Below are 15,294 nucleotides of genomic sequence, written 5' to 3'. Positions count from 1 at the left end.
CATTGTGTAAATGCACCACATTTTCTGTATTCATTTTTTCAGTCTAGGGGCATTTAGGTTGTTTCCAGGTTCTGGCTATGACAAACAAAGCTTCTACAAACATAGTTGGGCACATTCCTTGTGGCATGATTGAGCATCCTTTGGATATACACCCAAAAGTAGTATTGCTGGGTCTTGAGGAAGGTTGTTTCCCAGTTTTCTGGGAAATTACCACACTGACATCCAAAGGGGCTGTACTGGCTTGCATTCCCACCAGCAATGCAGAAGTGTTCCCTTTTCCCCAAAATCTCTCCAGAATAAGTTGTCATAGTGTTTTTGATCTTGCCATTCTTACAGGTATAAGATGGAATCTCAGAGTTGTTTTGATTTGCATTTCTCTGATGACTAAGGATGTTGAACATTTCCTTAAGTGTCTTTCAGTCATTTTAGATTCCTCTGTTGAGAGTTCTCTGTTTAGGTCTGCACTCTAGTTTTTTTTTTTTTTTAATTGGATTATATGTTTTTTTGATGACCATTTTTTTGCAGTCTTTGTATATTTTGGAGATCAGACCTCTGTCTGATGTGGGGTTAGTGAAAATTTTTTTCCCATTCTGTAGGCTGTCATTTTGTCTTGTTGACTGTGTCTTATTGCACATTTTCGGTTACTGCCTAAGACAGGTATTTTCAGGTTTTGTCTCATTTCTGGAACCTCTCCTTTCTTCAGATAAGCAGAGCCCCATTGTGTTGAAAAATGACATTGGACCCACACAACAGTGTCCCAGAGACTGTCCCAATATGTCCACTACTCTTGAATTATTCTGTTTTCTTTGTGTCTATCTGGATATACCTTTGCCTTTCCATTCTGGCCAAGAACATGAATGACAACTTGCATCCAAATCAAAACATTGTTCATCTCTTCACATTCATGAGTCTGTAAGATGAAGGAATGTTAAAGAAGAGTCTGGAATGAAGTTTTCAGGGATTGGAGTTGAACAGCTGGAGACTAGTTCTGTGAGTAAGACAGGAACACTAGGGAAAGAGATCAGCTCAGGAATAGCTTCTTAGACTATTCTTACACACAGGCTTTGGGGCCCCTCATACTGAGAAAAAGACCATTGGTATGTACAACCATGACAGGTTTCAGAAATATTCTTCCATCCGTTCTGTGCCCAGGCAGAATAACATATGCACAGCCAGAAGTCTCCCTCAAGGCACGCATGTCTTTTGTCATTTTATTGTGTCTCAATTTCTAATTGGCCCCTTTAGCTTGTTCTGTGAAAAGGAATCTGGGACTGTTAGAAAGCATGGTGCTAAATTTTGGACGTGCAGGGTGTAGGGAATGGGGGACGTGTGCAGTACTTTGCAGGGACAGAAATAATTTCTCCGACCTAGTTTTAGTATAATCCCAGGGAGGAGTATTGCCCTGTATGTGGCTTCTCTAGGTTGAACTCAGACTTTGCATGGGGCCTCCTCAGTCTTTGCTTTTTTTCTAGCATCTGGGGCCTGATGTGCACAGCAGCCAGTAGCATCTGGTGGGCTGCATCTTCCTCCAATGACTTCCTCCAGTGGTTCTGTAGCAGAATGTCTCTGATGAGACTCCTCCTTGTGAGCAGCTTTCTGGCAAAATCTGACAATCCTGCAAGTCCTTTGTTATGTCACCACAGGGATTTCTCTGCCCTGCAGTGAGCTAGGCTATATCTCCCAACAAAGAAGGAAATAAGATAGTTTTAGTCTCTGATAATTCTCATTTTAAGATTAAAGCCAGGTACTTGAGTTCAGTTTTAGTACTTAATGTAAAATGTAAATGAACAGAAATATATTAAAAGCTAATTGATTTCTTTCTGCTTTGAGATTAAGACATGGTATGGCATTTCTTCTGGGGGAAGCATGGATGTGTAAGAGAATAGAACCATCAAAGGCAGAAAGAAGTTCCGAGGTCATTTATTCCGGGAATTTCATTTTGTGATAATGAGTTAGAACAGAGTGGCTTTCTCAGGGCTCTCAGTACATCCAGATTGGTCACAATACTTTTTGGGAAGTGATTTAAATTCCTTAGGTGTTTCTGATTTGCATTTAGGATTGAGAGCAATCAGTCCAGCTAGAAAAGTCAAACCATGGCTGATTATAAAAGGTGAGAATGTTTAAAATATTTCCATAATTTCTTATTCACTTTAATTTTCTAATCATTTCTAACTTGTTGCAATATAATCTACCCTTCCATGGCCTTCTTAGAACAATAACCCTTTTGCAATGGGCTTTGTGATGATACAAAGCAATCAGTATTCTTTGATAACTTGAGTTAGGACTTGGGAAGTAGTACCCCAAATGAGAACCTCAGAAGCAACATTTCTTTGTAATTTTCCCTTAACCTCCCCAGCTTCCCTGATGGCTCCTGCCCTCTTTCTCCCCTGCGGTCAGCCACAATATCTGGGATTCTAAGAAACCAACTATAAAAAAACAGAATCTTCTCTCTCCAAATCCATCCACAAAACATAAAATGTTATTCTTTCTGCCATGTTCCCGTGTGAAATCTAGCAGTAAAGAAACTATTTGACCTTCCTATTTGTATGTCAGTCATGAGATCCACATTTAAAACATTATATGTACCCTATCCAATAGAGGAAAGAAAACTGAAAAACTGAAGAGAGGCCAAGAAGAATCTGAGTAGACAGACCCTGCTGGGTTTTATCCATCTACTGGCATTCAGTGTTCTTTCTGTCCAGTCATCTGATCAGACTATCATGGATTAAAGCTGGATTTCTACAACAACAGAAACAGTAGAAAACTTGGACTCATAGAAACTAAACAACTACCTACTGAATGACTACTGGTCAAGGCAGAAAAAGAAAGAAATTAAAGACTCCCTAGAATTTAATAAAAATGAACACACTACATACCCTGGCTGTCCTGAAACTCACTCTGTAGTCCAGACTGACTTTGAATTTACAGAGGTTCTCCTAATTCTGCCTCCCAAGTGCTGGGATTAAAGGTGTGCACCACCACTGTCCTGCCTAAAATAAAGAATTCTAAGAGAAAATAAAATTATGTTGTGTTGACAAAGGTTTCTGTCATGCCTGGTCCTTCAGCCCCGAAGAAACACATAGAGGTCTACATTAATCATAAACTGGTTGGCCTATTAGCTCAGGCTTTCTTATTAACTAACGTATACATCATACATTAACCCATTATTCTTGTCTGTGTTTGACTTTTTCTTTTCTGATTTGTATTCCCTTGATCTCCTTTTGGTGTCTTATTGCTTTACTTAGGACCTCAAGAACTATGTTGAATAGATATGGAAAGGGTGGACAACCTTTTCTTGTTCCTGATTTCAGTGGGATCACTAGGAGTTTCTTTTCATTTAGTTTGATGTTGGCTGTTGGCTTGATGTATATTGTCTTTACTATGTTTAGGTATGTTTCTTTTATCCCTGCTCTCTCCAAGACCTTTATCATGAAGCTATGTTGTATTTTGTCAAGAGCTTTTTAGGCATCGAATGAGATGATCATTTTGCTTTATTTTTCAGTTTGTTTATTTGGTGGATTATGTTGACAGATTTTTGTATGTTGAACCATTCCTGCATCTCTGGGATGAAGTTGACTTGATCATGTTGGATGATGGTTCTGATGTGGTGTTGGATTTGATTTGCCGGTATTTTATTGAGTATTTTTTGCATCAATGTTCATGAGTGAGATTGGTCTGTAATTATCTTTCTTAATAATGTCTTTATGTGGTTTGGGTACCAAAAATTGTAGCCTCATAAAGAGAGTTTGGCAATGTTCCTTCTGTTTCTATTATGTGGAATAATTTGAGGAGTATTAGTATTAGTTCTTTGAAAATCTTGTAGAATTCTGAGCTGAAACCATCTGGTCCTTGGCTTTTTTTGTTTGGGAGACTTTTGATGACTGTTTGTATTTCTTTAGCAGTTATAGTTCTGTTTAATTTGCTTATCTGTTCTTGATTTAATTTTGGAAAGTGATATTTATTCAGAAAGTTGTCCGTTTCCTTTAAGCCTTTCAATTTTCTGGAGTACAGGTTTTTCAATATGACCTGTTGATTCTTTGTATTTCCTCCATGTCTGTTGTTATGTCCTCTTTTTCATTTCTGATTTTGTTAATTTGAATATTCTCTCTCTGCCTTTGGTTAGTTTGGATAAAGGTTTGTCTATTTTATTTTTGTTGATTTTCTCGAAGAATCAACTCTATGACTTATTGATTCTTTATATTGCTTTCTTTCTACTACTTTGTTGATTTCAGCTTTAGTTGTCTTACAGATACCTGCAGGTTCCTAAAAAAAGGTCTGTTGCTTTATCAAGAAATCTGGTCTGCTAAAACTGACAGTCTCCAGAGCATATTTTAATCCCACCTATTTTAAAGCATATTTTGTAGGTCAATTCCACTGTCTGGGCCAAGAACTACTTACAAAGGGCCCTCCAGACAATGCCAATATCTACACCAGCTCCTGGGACTTCCCCAATGGTACCAGCTCACGGACACCTACCAACTAAAATCTTGTTTTAAAAGGGCACATCTGCTCTCATGTCTCACTTATGAACCCGTACCTCACATGTACAACCAGGGCACTTCTCTGTCTCATTCTTTATGGCAGTTAATGACCCTTCCTGTGGCTAGCCCCATTTGTAGGGCCAATATTAACAATGTATTTTTCCTAGCCACCTGCCTTCTCATCTCCCACAAGGAACAGCTGCCTGAGGTCTCCAGGATGATAGCAAACTGGATGTCACTACAGCCACACCTCTCTTTGAGCGTGAGTCCACCAACTCCCAGCTCTCCCCTCTCCCTTGTTTCCCCATACCCACAGGAAGTAGCCAGACTTAAGTGGGCACCTCCTAACATCCTTATCCAGAAAAGTCTGGAATGTTTGGTTAAAAGCATCAACTCAGCTCCCTACCACCCATTTATACAAAGTGTCTGGATTGTTTAGTTGGCGGCTTCACCTCAGCTCCTGGGATCCATTTTTGGAATGTTGGGTAAAAAGTTCCATTTCAAAGCTCCCTCTCCTGGGAATTGCCTCAGTCCAAACTCCTCAGTGAAAGCCTGCCAACCAGTGACCCCCTCCCCAGGGATCATCAAGAAAACCCACCAAATGGTGAGCTCCGCCCCAGGGAAGGTTAAGACCACTCCCATAGGCTATTTAAACTGCTCCCCCAGAGAATGAACACACGGTCTCCCACTTTTCATGGTCTTTTGGTTCTCTGTTCCCCTCTCTGTATTTTCCCAGGGAGCCACCCTGGAGTGTTGCCATCCATTAAACCTGATGTCTTCTAATTTGGTCTGAGCTGGTTTGATTGAAAGTACTGCATCTGCAGAGAGGTTTGTTACCTAAGGAAAAATACTTAACAATAAAGATTGTAAGTTCTAGCCACCGAGGACACTAACAAGACACTGTATCCAGCTAAAACAAATCAAAAGCTCTGCTTTGTAGATGTTGAAACTTGTATCCACAAGGTTCCTGCTATTGGGAGCCCCCCTTTTTTTAAAAAAAAAATGTTAGAAGAGAAGAAAAGCAAGAACAAAACTTCTATAAAGTTACAAATGTGCTGAAAAAAGAAAACTATTGATATGCTGCCAGTATAATGACAGAAAGGAAGTCATAGATTGAAAGTCTTATTGGAACAGAAGAAATGCAGCATGGTGTGTGTGTGTGTGTGTGTGTGTGTGTGTGTGTGTGTATGTGTGTATGCACACATACACACACTATCTGTGTATAAATATGTGTGGCTGACAATAAAGAGCGATGTCTTTGCTGACAATAAAGACGTATCAGTTTCAATATACTTCTGAATATCTGGGTAGAGTTGCACAAGACACTTCCTCTGAATTTCTGCGTCATCAGCACTAGGAGCATATACATACAATAATGTATATAAGCTTTTTTGTACTGAACTCACTACTTGGGAACTATTTTTTTATTCTTTTTAGGAAGAAAGAAAAGAAACACACACACACAAGTAAAAAAGAATGAAACCCTCCTGAGCTTTGAATGAGACATTAATGAAGGAAGACCAAAAGGGAAGGATAGAGAAGTCAGACCTTATGTGCATGAGAGTCTTCTCCATCATAAGATTGGAAAGCCAAGACACAGGAAGGGATGAAGAGTCAGGATCTTTTGTTCATCTGCTTTGGTACAACACCTCAGTTACAGCAGTGTCTCTCACACACTAGCCCTATAAATTGTAGAGACAGAAGATGAAATGATTTACAGACTACATTCCTGATCAAAAACTTATGTTTGTAAAATTGTAACAGTAAAAAAAAATAAACTGAGTTTTGCAGATTTTGATCTTTTGGACACCAACTCTGTTTCAGAACACACCCAAAATACTTTTGTAGCATAAATATTCATACGCTGATGAATATTCTTCAGTATCTTCTGCAGCCTTATTAATTTGTAAAATATCACACCCATGATTTCTGTAATCACTGTTTTCTTAACCAAAGAAAGCATGACTTGGGCATCAGGTAGGTTTGGTGTGAGCTCTCCAAGTTCATCCTGATCAAAACTGCATCATTCTTTTCCAGCCACATCTAGTTTGGGAATCAAAGCTAATTCAGTTAGGTCTAATGGTTGCGTCTCCAAGGGATTTGGAAACTTTTATGCCATATGGAGGGTTCTCCCCACTGCTCCTCCTGCCTCAGGCAGGTAAGTGGACTATGTATCAGTATCATCCCTGAGACAGCAATTTGGCACTTGAAAATAGATCTGGCTCAGATTCCAGCAAACAACATCTGCCCTGCTGTTCAGTTTTATGAAGGTTATCATTTTCATGAGGCATGCTGTTTGACTATCCACTGATCTCCTCACAGAGCAGTCTTTTGGATGGAATGGGAAATCCTATTTGGGACAGTGTCCGTGTACAAATCTCAGACAATCTTTCATGATCTGAGAGATTATGAACTAGTATCTAGAGATTTCTGGTTTTCTCATCATCTGTAAAGAAGGCTAGTTAATGCACACACTCAGTTTCCTTGCTATACTTACAATCACCAAGTCCTCTCCTGATGCCAAAAGTGAGGCAAGAATTTCAAGCAGCAAAGACACAAAATAAATGCTTGTTTCTGGAATTTTTTACACAAAAATCCATTTCTCAGTTATCTGGTCATGGTGGGCACTATGCACACTAACATAACAATTATACACTGTCCTCTCTTTTGCCAGCCTCTCATTTTTATTCCAGTGTTTCCTTGTTTGTCTTCAACTCCACCTTCATTCATTTGGGATTTCTGTTGCTTCAAGGCCCGTACCAGGTGTGACTGAATGTTAACTGTGCAGAGAACACGTATTGTCATTTTGCATCATTTTTCATAGCAAGGCCGGTTGTGATTGGTGTCTGCTCTCTGTCTCCCAGTATGTTGAATATTCAAATGGATCACTGTCTTATGCAATTTTATTGTCACTCCCATGAGCTGTGTGGTAATAATGGATTTACAGATATGACAACTTACCCACCCGCAGAGGTACCTTACCATTTCCCCAGAGTTCTCTCTGTGGCTCCTTTATAAGTCTTCACCCCATGGTTCCTAGACTCCTGAGATTCTTTCTTTGCTTTGTCCTTTCTTTCTTTATTTGTGTTTCATAATATTTATAGACTTTGTTGGGTTCCTGGTATTTGTTTTCTGTTCAGTTCTTGATTCTATTCTCTCTGGTTTAGGTATGCCATACAGATTAAGATGGGGGAAACTATCAGAACATTATATTCATTGAATCTACTGGTACGGTTTGCACATTATACCACTGAAATTATAACTTTGCTCTCAGTAGCTCATCAATAATGTTTGTCATTCCTTCAGGCCTTGCTATATATCATGTAGTTTGTCAAGAACACTTAAACCTGTATCATTTTCATTTAGAAATTATAATTGCAATTAGGCATTGCTAGCTCCATTATCAATATCCTAGTACTTTACTAATTTTCCTTAACTAAAATACATACAGTGATAGAATTGCAATCAAGTTCTACCTGACATGCAGTTCTACCCGTGTCTTCTACCATGTGTCAATCATATTTATTCTGGTTGCTCACAGAATTTAAATCAGCTACCAAGTTGCTCAGATTTTCTAGTTCGTACTCTTTTCACTTAAGAATCTCATTCCAATGTCTTCATTAGTGCAAATTTAAATCTTGAAAATCAGCTCAAAAGGCACCTAGAAACAAAGGAAAGCGATGATGTCTTAGTAATCTACTATATGGGTCATATACTGTGAGCTGTGCAATGATTATGTTCCAGAAAGTAAGCAATATGTCTGGGGCATCCTGTGAAATACAATGCATTACTAGTGGAAGTTAGAGGAGGCGCAGCAAAGGATTCCTTTACTGGGATGTGTTCCAAATTTATACTGTTCTACTTCCTCGAGGGAACAACTTGCTATAAAAAAGCTGATTCTCTAATATTCTTTGACTGTCCTCCAATATTAGTTATAGCCACCGATATTTTTGGCATGATAGATGAAGTAAGGGTGGCATTAAATAATACTAATACTGTTTGATTATCCTCCAATATTAGTTACAGCCACCAATAGTTTTGGCATGATAGATGAAGTAAGGTGGCATGAAGCCTTTCAACTTCATGACAAGGATTCCCCTCTATATGCTATGAATACCACTTTTTAATAAAGGACTGCTTTGGATCTATAGCAGGGCAGAACTTAGCTATGCAGGGAAAACTAAACTGAATGCTGTGAAGAAGAGGGTGTAATCAGGGAAGAGCCATGTAACCCCACCAGACACAGATGCTGGGAACTTTACCTGGTAAGTCACAGCCACATGGCAATACACAGATTATTAAAAAATGACTTAAATTAAGATATAAATGTTAGCCAATAAGAAGATAGAGCTAATGAGCCAAGCAGTGTTTTAGATAATATAGTTTCTGTGTGATTATTTCAGGTCTGAGCTGCCAGGCAGCTGGGAAACAAACAAGCGGCCTTATTAAAACACAGTGGATTATGTATTAAGATATTATTGTGGTCAAAATTTTTCATTTTTAAAATATATGAACATTCAAGAATTGAAATTTGATAATGCCTGCTGCCAAGAGACATGTCTGGGTCCATGTTCCTACTATAGCTGGGGTCTGTGTTAATGACTATTTCCTGTGTTATCACAAGGAGTCATAGGATCCATATGTGATAAAATCAGAGGGTTGTGTTGGGCTGGCCTTGCCCTTAGCTGACCCTGGGAAAGCTGGCCCTGTCCCTCATTGGACACTGCCTCAGGAGAGCTGGTCCCCACCATCCTGGTAGATCCGGTTCCTGCACACAGAAGAGATGGCTCACCCATCACCATCTCAAAATGCTATACTCACCAAAGATATATTTTAAAAACATTTATTTGCATCGTTAAGCCCTACAGTTGATAGCACCAGTTTGGGGGTAATCATGTGGAGTAACAAAGATTCTCACCCATTGCTAGGGAATGTGGAAGTGCAATGCCTCTTTAAACACAAGTTGTCAGTCACTTTCAGAAATAAATATGGTCTTGTAATATGATCCAGCTCCATGCTTCTAGGCATGCACCCAACTGATTTGAGCATTTATGCTTAGAAAAGTATTTTCACAGAAATATTTATAGCAGTTTTTGTCATATGTCTAAAAGCTAGGAAAACATCACAATGTCCTTTAATATATAAGTGGGCAAATAAATACATAAGCAAATGGATCAATATTATTCAGTAATAGGAAGGATTAAGCCTCTGAGACAGGTAGCAATATGGGAGAGTTTTAAATGAATACTGAAAAGTAAAGGAAGTCCATGTGTGAATGCTATGACTATAATTTGATACCTAGAATATTCTGGAAAAGTTACATTTATAGAGATGGAAATAGGGTATATAGGAGAGGGGAAAAGAAGTTCAAAAGATGAAACCTGAAAATTTTCAGGGCAGTAAAATATTCTGTATAATTCTGCACCAATATGTACATGACAGCATGCACTAAGAAGACCCAATATGCAATGTATCTAATTCAAATAGTAAAAATAAAAATTTCCAAAGAAAATTCCAGTTTTTCATTTTCTAGTGGAATTAATTATTAATCACAAAGACATAGCTTTCAAGAACTTTTTCCAAAGAAAATTTCCTAGAACAAGCACCATTCAAAAATTTGACTTTAAAATGGCATTTTTTACATTATGATATAATTTTAAAAATAGTTTATTGATTATGGGTGAGGAACTAGCATGTAAATTAAATATGATCATATTTGTAATAGTGATAGTTATAGCAATGATATGAAATGGTACATTTATCCTCACAATAGATACCAAAGCCTTCAGAGCTTGTCTCTGCCCTTTCTACCTATATTCAATAAATCCTTTGTCTCCACACTGTCTCCTGATCCATTAATAGAACTTTTGCAAGCCAAACAAAATCAAATTTAAGTTAGCAAGTCTCAAAGTAGCAACCAAGGCTTCATGTTAAACACAGATGCTACTGGAGATTTTAAATTCAACTTTATTGATGCTTCCTCATATTTTCAAAGGAAAACGAAATAGAGAGAATTCCAAGACATATTTCAGTGTCTTCCCTCCTTGATGTACATGTCTTGTGTCAACTTCTTTTCTCAGTATGACTTTTGTTCATAGTGAATATGGTGAGTTGTCAGCTCCATGATTTGTCAGTTAACTTCAATGCAAAAAAATTCTTGGGTGGACCAGACACAAACATAGCCTTATAAAAGAAGGTAAAGATTCCAAGATGCTCTGCTCTTTGCCTGTACAAGAAGCAACTAGTAATTTGTATGAGCAAGTCGTCATGTGGTGGAGGACAACAGAACCTTCTAGATATTAAGAACAGTTCCTGGAGGGTAGCTAGCAAGAGAATAAGAACTCCAGTTATATAAACACAAAAATTTAATTTTTGAAATTGTCTTAGTGACATTTAATAGTCACTTTGTTGTTCATATCACAACTAATATATATTCCTCCTTTTAAGCCTGGCTCTTGTATAAAATTTTCTTACTTTACAAAGCTAGTTCTGGTACTTAAAATTCAATTCATATCTTCTCCCTCTAAAATGGTAAAAACAGTGTTCTTTTAGTGTATATAAAAAAGGGAGAGACAGCATAGTAAATTTATATGGCTTAGATATTAGATCACACGCCAAATCCTTTCTTGTGTTAGTTTATCCAATGTGTTAAATTGAGTTTATTTTCCAGTGCTGGTAGGGAATGAACACGGCAAAACATGACTGTCTCCATATACAATGTTAAAGCTATTGTCTCTGCATCATAAACTGGGGGCATAGGAACAACGAGAATCCTTGGTGTTGTTGAATCTTGGGCAGTCAAAACCAAGATCTTGTGGTGAGGGTTTGTTTTGAGGCACTGTAGGTAGCCATCTTGTTGCTGTAAATTCACACAGGAGAAGGGATGCAAAGATTTTAGGGAATCTTTTATATAAGGAATGGCTGTACCTCCTAACATCACATTTGAGGGTTAAGATTTCAACCTAGGCATAAGGGACGGATGCAAATCATTTGTCCAATAGCATGTGTGCTAGAGTAAGTACCCAATAAATGTTAGTTGTTTACTGTCCAAACGGATGGTGAATGCATGTGAGCCAGGGCAGTCTCTTCTGCTTCCTGTATTTCTACTATAGTACTTTGCAAAATAGTGAAACTTAATGAATAAAATAATGAATGAGTTTGTCAGTTTCCTGATACTATGTGATTATTAATGCAATACAACATACTTGTTTTTCATCTTAAAGTTGTGGAAACTAGAAATTCAAATTGGAGCAGATAGTTTAAAAAAATCAGTGTTAGCAGAATTGAGTTTTTTCTAGACACCTCAGGAGACAATCTAGATTTGACTTTTTTCTGCTTCTAGAGTTTCCTCATATATTTAACTCATGATTTTTTCCATCTTTAAAGTGATAATGGTTATTTGTGTGCTGCACATATAGACTCACCAAGTCTTCTTCCACACTGAAAAGATCTCTGTGATTACTGAAGTCCTGTTGGTAATTGAGAATCATAATAAAGGTAACCGACTGGTAAATCCAGTTCCTTCCTATGTCACAATATAGATTTGGGCCCTTGCCATTAGAACAGGGCCTTATGGGGGGGAGCTGTTTTCTGTTCCTACAGTTATTAATTACTTTCAGATGCTAAATGGAGAGTTAAACCACTGTGGTGATGGAAAGTTTGAGGGAGGCATTCCTGCAGGAATGCAGTTTCCAGTTCAGGCACCTGCTTTCTCCTGATCTCTTACCTTCCCAGTTCTCTTTCCCAGTGTAGCCTTTATCCTTGCTCATAGAAACAACCAGCTACCCAGCAGCATGACTAAGACCTCTAGACCAAGTTACTGCGGCCAGCTCCGGGGGACTAGATGGCTCTGGGTTATCACACGAAGCAACCTAGAAGACGACTGTACCAATCAGGGCTATTCTCAACTCCCAAGTCACGTCTCCTTAACGTCTTGGCAGAAATATCTGCGCACTTATTTCCTGAACTTAAACTTTGGAATGATATGTCTGTCTTTTAATATAGCATGATACTTTACTAAGTGTTCAGTGCATTCTCCATTCAGCTGATCTGCATCAACCAAGTTCAAAACAACCCGTTTATTGACGGCAAGAACATGGAGTATAGATTTTGGACGTAGCAATAGCAGTTATGTCTTAGTATATTCAGGATGCATTAAGAACACGTGACAAGAGTGAGACTTCCAAACAACAGAAGCTCATTGTGCTTATATAATTTGTTTACTAATGGTGTTACTAAAGCAACTCAGACACCTTGCTCTGGATTGAAGAAAATGAACAATACGATTCCGAGTAATAAACTTGGCTAGGTGCGGTTCTTATCAGTCCCCTTTCTTTCCCTATTATCTCCATTTTATTTTCAGCAAGACATTCTTGTTCACTAGCACGAAGGAAAGTGGACAGTCTCTCCATAAAAGGCCTATTTCTGTTCCTCTCACTTAATCCATTGACTTGGATTAACTTCTTCAGACTTCATTTCTTATATAACTTCCCCAGTCTTCCCAATAGACTGCAGCCACAAATGGCAAGAAGGATTGAGATACAATTACAGTTTGTAAGAGTGACACCAGGGTTTGTTGTGTCTTTGTCTACATTTGCTCTGGGAGATATTGGCTCAGATAGGTCAAGTAACTTATCAAAGTCACCCAGCTCCTAAACGTTGAAGCCTCCAGGATTCAGTTTATAAGCCTAGGTACAATTAAAATTGCCCTCCAAAATTTTCCTTTTTAATAGCCAGGGTTTCAAGGTGGACGAAATGCCTAGGGAAATCAAAAACTGCCTTAGTCCTGAGCTGAGAGGAAGAAGGCTGACAGGTATGACATGTTTTCACAAACCATGGGTGGGTGTAGATTAAAGTCATTGATCAACATCGTAGAATAAGCCCACCAGTAGCTTTTGCAATGAGAGAAGAGAAATTTGCATTTCTTATTTCCAAGACAGCAATTGTCCTGCTGTCAGAATGATGTCACACGCCTGATACTGATTTATAATGCTGAAGCCACAGCACTCTCAGGTGGCCTCTTGGTAAAGCAGAGAGGAGCCTACCCTGAGTTCACCTTAGTGAGGAGCGAATTCCAGAAATCCCGTGATTTATGGCCCCAAGTCTACGCTGTCTTTCCTACTAACTGTAGATCAGCAGCAGCAAGAGGGGGCTGCTGTACTTACTCGTGCTCAGGGGAGAAGTGTGACTGTTGCCTGCAGAGTGCCGCTGTGGACACTTAGGTGGACTACTTGGAACACAGCCACTGGCGAGAGCTCCAGGCCACCTCTGCTCTGCCCAAATGCAGTGTCCAGCAAGAATCTCTCAAGCTTAAGGCCATCAAGAGCCATGGGATTAGAAGGACAAGGGTGACAGCTGCCTCTGAAATCACTGCAGATACATTCGCTACAGCCATCTACACTTCAGGGAAATGGCCACGCGTGTGTCCACTGCATCTACACTTCAGGGAAATGGCCACGCGTGTGTCCACTGCAGATCCTCTTCTCGCTTTGCTTTTAGACCCGATTCCCACAATTGAGAGAAAAAAAAATTTGAGAGTGGTTGTTATACCGTGCAGCTTAGAAAAAATAAATAGGATATTAATTTGAATCCCAGACAAATGTGGTTCTTAGATTTGTGATTTTTTTTTTTTTGCCAAACTTCTTAACTCTTGTGTTCTCCACTTACTTGTTTATCAAATGGTATTATAATGACTCATGAAAAAGTGGGGGTTAAAAGGCACATTCCCAAGGCTGGCCTCTGCCTCTCAGGAATGCCTGCTTTGTTCTTTCCTTCCTTCATGGGGAGCCAAGGACACCAATCTTTTCTCTTGTCTGTCTTAGGAAAGACTCCGTCAAGTAGAGTGACCTGCACAGGACAGATACCCTACAAATTGGAGCTGACCAGGTAGTGACTGTTGAAAAGATACCTTAGCCCATGTGTATGTGTGTGAAGCTGCTGATGGGTAGTTTATGTTTACTTATTTTATGATCTTGCAATGGAATGATTCAAAGAAATTGATGATGTTGGTAAAGGACCCTGTCTCAGATCTCCTGAGTAAATTTGGAGCATGTGGATCATGGGAGAGGGCTGAAGGGGAAGAGAGAGGCAGGGAGGCGAGCAGAGAAAAATGTAGAGCTCAATAAAAAAGACTCTGTCTCAAAATAAATTTTAAAACAAGATTTGGAATTAAGGTCAGTGACAGAGTGCTTGCCTAGTGTGTGCAAGGACCTGGGTTCAACACCCAGACCCACAAAACAAAAAAGAGACCTGGGAAATGATTTTAGCAATAAACTAAATAATGTAAGTAACTAATGAGATAGCTGGTAGCCAATAATGGGAAATTGTGAAATATATTTTATTGCAAATATTGTTATTATTATCATAGTTATTAAATGTTGGGATTAAGCTGAGTTTTTGTTTCTATTAGACATTCATTGGCAGCTTGCAGCTTCCAACTATGAAATAAGCAAGTCTCTTTCCACAGCATTTCCTTAGTCTTTATGCAGGCATTCTCTATACATCCACACATGTATCTGTGTATCTATCCATTTAAATAATCTACAAGCCTCTTCATGGCCCCATTTGAAGTTCTCAGATAAAAGTGTGATGATGTAAGTCATTAATATAAACTTCACTGCGTGTTTGGTGTGTACTGGGCACAAAGCTAAGAACCGTACACATTTTTACTTCATCCTAGCAATGACTCTGAGTTAACTTATATCCTTATATCAAATTTTAAAAAAAAAAAGAAAGAAAGCAAAAACATACTTAATGTCACACAACTGATCTGTTGGTGCCAGACATATAACCAGGGCACTGTACTGAAGAGTCT

The sequence above is a fragment of the Alexandromys fortis genome, unplaced genomic scaffold, assembly GCF_014885135.2.
Source record: "Alexandromys fortis isolate MF-2015 unplaced genomic scaffold, M_Fortis_MF-2015_v1.1 scaffold_46, whole genome shotgun sequence".
Lineage (NCBI taxonomy): Eukaryota > Metazoa > Chordata > Mammalia > Rodentia > Cricetidae > Alexandromys > Alexandromys fortis.
Note: the sequence above shows the minus strand (reverse complement) of the source record.